The sequence below is a fragment of the Salvelinus sp. IW2-2015 genome, unplaced genomic scaffold (assembly GCF_002910315.2).
Source record: "Salvelinus sp. IW2-2015 unplaced genomic scaffold, ASM291031v2 Un_scaffold3483, whole genome shotgun sequence".
In the NCBI taxonomy this organism is placed as follows: Eukaryota; Metazoa; Chordata; class Actinopteri; order Salmoniformes; family Salmonidae; genus Salvelinus; species Salvelinus sp. IW2-2015.
The window spans coordinates 3,705-9,262 of record NW_019944763.1 but is presented as its reverse complement, the minus strand read 5'-3'; positions in this window follow the sequence as shown (position 1 = coordinate 9,262).

Sequence of the window (5,558 nt, the reverse complement as noted above, 5' to 3'; positions counted from 1 at the left end):
CTTGTAATTATATGTATGTGGTTTGGAAGGACAGCGTAGCTAACAAATTGTCAGCCAACAACGTGTAAGGTAACTTATGTTGAAAGTAAATATACTTTAAATTGCCCTCAAACATTTTTTTTGTTTAACATTTGTCAAATTAGTTAAAGACATGAATTTGTAATCCCTTTCATGGGACTTCGGTTATTTATCCAGCATTTTTCTTTAAATCATGAAAACGATGTTTGAATCACGACGTTTCCTGAAAGAATTTCATTATGGGCTCTAATGTGGACGGAAATAGTGTCTCTGCGTGTATTCTTCATATTTTGGCGAATATTATATATAGTATTCATCAGTACTTTTGAGATGACTACACTATATCCTCAGTCATAGACCAATAAGCATACTATAACTCAATTCTACATCACCAAATAAGTTACGGTTAGTGTGGTAGTATGAGTATTTCGAACACAGATAAGAAGTTCTCACGGTAGAAGCGATTTCTGGTAAATCGGCTGGCAGCCTCTCTTCAGGCGCCTTGTTTGATTGCCTGCCCTTTCAAGGCTGCATAATTATATTGATGGTAACCATAATACACTGCTCAAAAAATAAATGGAACACTAAAATAACACATCTAGATCTGAATGATCGAATATTTCTGATTAAATACTTTTTCTTTACATAGTGAATGTGCTGGACAACAAAATTCACAAAAGATTATCATGGAAATCAATTTATCAACCCATGGAGCGTCTGGTTTGGGAGTCACACTCAAAATTAAATGTGAAAATCACAGCTACAGGCTGTCCAAACTTTGATGTAAGTCCTTAAAACAAGTCAAAATGAGCTCAGTAGTGTGTTGTTGGCGCTCCGCTGCCTGTATGACCTCCTACAACGCCTGGGCATGCTCCTGATGAGGTGGCGGTATGGTCTCCTGAGGGATCTCTCCCAGACCTGGCTAAAGCATCCGCCAGAACTCCTTGGACATCTTTGGTGGCAACGTCGTTGCGTGGATGGAGCGAGGACTGATGTCCCAGATGTGCTCAATTGGAGTTCAGAGTTGGGGGAACGGGCGGTCAGTCCATAGCATCAATGCTTCCTCTTGCGTAACTGCTGACACACTCAGCCACTGGTTCTTTAGCATTGTCTTGCATTAGGAGGAACCCAGGGCCAACCGCACCGAGATATGGTCTTCACAAGGGGTCTTGAGATCTCATCTCGGACCTAATGGCCAGTTCAGGCTTAACCTCTGGCGAGCCCATGGAGGGCTGTGTGGCCCCCAAAGAAATTGCCACCCTACACCGCAAACCGGTCATGCTGGAGGATGTGCAGGGCAGCAGAACGTTCTCCACGGCGTCTCCAGACTGTACGTCGGTCACATTTGTGCTCAGTGTGAACCTAGCTTTCATCTGTGAAGAGCACAGGGCGGCCAGTTGGCGAATTTGCAATCTTTGGTGTTCTCTGCAAATGCCACGTCCTGCACGGTGTTGGGCTGTCAAGCACACCCCAGCCTGTGGACGTCGGGCCCTCATTACCACCCTCATGGAGTCTGTTTCTGTACGTTTGAGGCAGACACATGCACATTTGTTGGCCTTGCTGGAGGTTCATTTTGCAGGGCTTCTGCAGTGCTCCTCCTTGCACAAAGGCGGAGGTAGCGGTCCTGCTGCTGATTGTTGCCCCCTACGGCTCCTCCACGTCTCCTGATTGTACTGGCTTGTCTCTGGTAGCGCCTCCATGCTTCTGGACACTACGCGACAAGCACAGCAAACCTTCTCTGCCACCAGCTCGCATTAGTGTTGCCTCTGGATGAGCTGCCTACCTGAGCCACTTGTGTGGGTTGTAGACTACCGTCTCATGGCTACCACTAAGTGAGCACGCAGCATTCAAACGTGACCAAAAATCAGCCAGGGAAAGATAGGAACTGAGAAGTGGTCTGTGGTTCACCACCTGCAGAACCACTCCTTTATTGGGGGTGTCTTGGCTAATCTGCCTATACATTCTCACTGTTGTCTATTCCATTTGCCACAACAGCATGTGAAATTTATTTCAATTCAGTGTTGCTTCTAAGTGGACAGTTTGATTTCACAGAAATGTCGATGACGTGGAGTTACATTGTGTCTGGTTTCAGTACCTCGCTCCCTTTATTTATATATATAGAGAGCAGACTCGCTATATCTCGCGCTCTCCTATTGTGTCTCAATCATATGCCGCTCGCAATATCGCGCTGTCCACGTGCCGTGGGCGTGCCCTGTGAGTGAAGTAGAAGATAAGTCGTTGCTCGTTGTCCATAGGGAGAATGGCTGGCGCATAGATCGCTATCTAAACATGTGTCATCCAACCTTAGATAATATGGTGCTCGCTCGGGCTAGTGAAGATAGTCGAGTGTAGCTCTAGACCGGCTGTGCGGCCCTCTCGTGGGGATAGAGTGCTCCGTCCGCTCGTGTCTTAATAGATAATCGGAAGAGTGTTCTCCGCTAGAGAATATACGTGTTGGTGTTCCGTCACATAGAGACATTTAACTCTGGTGTCCCTGGTATTGCTCGTTGTTCTACACCCGCCTTCCTTTTTTACTATCGAAACAGATTAGTATTCTCATGCGAAGATGGCATAACTCATCTGTTTTTACTGCAGATTATAATGGGTCACATGAAAATCTTCTGTCGCCAACTTGGATGAAATCTAGCTACTGCATACAGACGACATCTCGTCTCTTGCGACTATGTTTTCTGTCTGGCTGTGTAACGTTGTCACTTTTTCTATTCCTTCCTGTAAGCCAGCGGTGTATAATACAATTGGGCACAAAGACAAGACCTAATATGCCACCTTAACCACAACACCCTAATCTGCTTTTTAACTTCAGCAGTAGTAAGATAGTCTGTGGTAGTTTCATTCTAGTGTCCGGGCCGCTCAACACCACTGTTCACAGTCCCCACTCTGTGCTGCCTGCATTCCCTCCACAGCGGGCATTTTCTGCATATTTAAAAAACTAAGTTATGTATTTTTGGTAAATAGCGTACAGACACTGCTGTGTAGTTTGTTCTATTTAAGCAATAAGCCAGAGGAGGTGTGGTACAGGGGCCAATAGACCCGGCTAAGGGCTGTTTCTTAGGCACAACGGCACACGGCCTTTTAGCCGCGGGTTTATGGGCCATATAGTCACAACCCCGCAAGGAGCACTTTTGCTATTAGAAACGCTCGCAGTATGCACCGGTATGTTAGCTAGCTACCTAACGTTAGTTGGCCACTTATACATCAAACTTGCCAGTATATTAACTATAGGCTAACTAACTACCCAACGTTTATTGACTTGATTATTCCCGTCATTCTTAGCTTAGCTAAATGGTATAGTCGTTGTGCGTTCTTAAATGGACATTCGGGTGCTTTCGTAAATTCGCTCTGGCTATCTACTCCGATTTCAAAGCACTCTCGTCTGAGTGTACCAGAGCGCAGAATAATGGATTTATGGTTGAATATGGCCGGTGTCAGTTAACAGGAAAAACGTGTCATTCAATTGTTGCCAGCAACACATTTACTCACCAACGCTCTGGATAACATGAAAACTGCCTAACCAGCTCTGCTAGGGCGATAAAAAATGGTCAGAGTGGTCTCTCTCATTTGTAGCTAGTAAGCTAGCCAATGTTAGCTTGAGTGCTTGACTGCTGTTGTAAGGTCAGAACGCTCAAATCAACCCTAATCCATGGCCAAAGCGTCCAGTGTGCGCTCCGAGAGCGAAACACTCTGGAGTTACAAACGGACAATCTGACAACTGAATCTACGAGCACACTCTGGCACTCCAGATTGAATTGAAGAACACACCCAAAGTCGTAAAATGTTTAACTAGTAATTTGTTATGCTAACTAGCTAGCAAGAGGTTGAAATTATTTTTCCAAGATTGCGCAGCAGTAAGACGTATTTGTTTTTGTTCCATGTAAATATGTATTTTTTTTGTATACATTTCATTATATTTCTATCTCTTTTTTCCATTTTTAAATTAAATATACCTTCCTGCAACCTGCCTCACCCAATATGGTACGGATCTGCATTTTTTTTTTAGACCTTATAACTGGAACCTCCATCAGAAGCTAGCCATCAGAAGTTGGCAGCTAATTAGCTACTAGCTATTTAGTCATTGTTAGCCACTGCTAGCGGTGTTTACCTTTAGCACGGACACCAGCCGCTTTAGCCCGGATAATACCTGCCAGTCTGCACAGTGTGATATCAGCCCTGAGCATATGGGACTGCTTTTTTCCCCCACTACATCACCGGATTCCTGCCGCAAGCTCTGGACCATTACATCGGATCTTCACAGCTAGCTAGCTGCTACCRAGTGGCTATTRTGGTTAACGCCCTTGTCCAGAAGCATGCACTAGTTAGCCTCGAGCTAGCCTCAAGCTAGGCCCATCTCCCGGCTAGCAAACAAAGTACACCAACTACAATACCTCTCTTGCCAATTTGGCCTGGAGCCTTTGTCGACACGGAGCCCCRCGGATCCATCASGACTGGTCTGCTGATCTGCTGACGTGGATCGTGGATGTGGTGAAGATCCATTTGCTAGCCCCRGCCTGCTAGCTTCCTGAACACTGTGTCTCCCGCTCACCTAGCGTAGTAATCAACTACCGAACGGCTGCGTTTCATCTATTGCTGCTCATTGGACCCTATGATCACTCGGCTACACASCTGATGCCTGCTGGACTGTTCATTAACACGATATTAAATKTTGTTTATCTGTCGGCCCCAGCCTCGAACTCAGGCCCTATGTGTAGCTAACTGACCCTCTCTGCCCATTTACCCGTTGTTGTTGTTGTTGTCCTAGCTGTTTACCTGTTGTTGTCTCACCCATTGTTGTCTTAGCTCTCCCAATCAACACCTGTGATTGCTTTATGCCTCTCTCTAATGTCAATAGGCCTTGTATACTGTTGTTTAGGCAGGTCTCATTGTTTTATTTTACTGCGGAGCCCCTAGTCCTGCTCAACATGCCTCAGATATCCCCATTGTCCCACCCCCACACATGCGGAGACCGCACCTAGCTTAACTGGCGCTCCAGAGATGCAACCTTTCTCATCGTCACTCAATGCTAGGTTTACCCCACTGTACTCGCACCCTACCATACCCTTGTATGTACACTATGCCCTGAATCTCTCCTACCAACACCCAGAAATCTGCTCCTTTTATTCTCTGTTCCAAAGCACTAGACGACCAGTTCTTATAGCCTTTAGCCGTACCCTCATCCTACTCCTCCTCTGTTCCTCTGGTGATGTAGAGGTTAACCCAGGCTCTGTGTGTCCCCAGGCGCTCTCATTTTCTGACTTCTGCAACCGTAAAAGCCTTTGGTTCATGCATGTTTACATCAGAAGCCTCCTTCCTAAGTTTGCTTTATTCACTGCTTTAGCACACTCCGCCAACCCTGATGTCCTAGCCTGTCTGAATCCTGGCTTAGGAAGGCCACCAAAAATACAACAATTTCGTCAAAACAGAACTGCTAAAGGGGGAAGAATTGCAATCTACTGTAGAGACAGCCTGCAGGGTTCGGTCAAACTATCCAGGTCTATGCCCAAACAGTTCGAGCTTCATTTTTT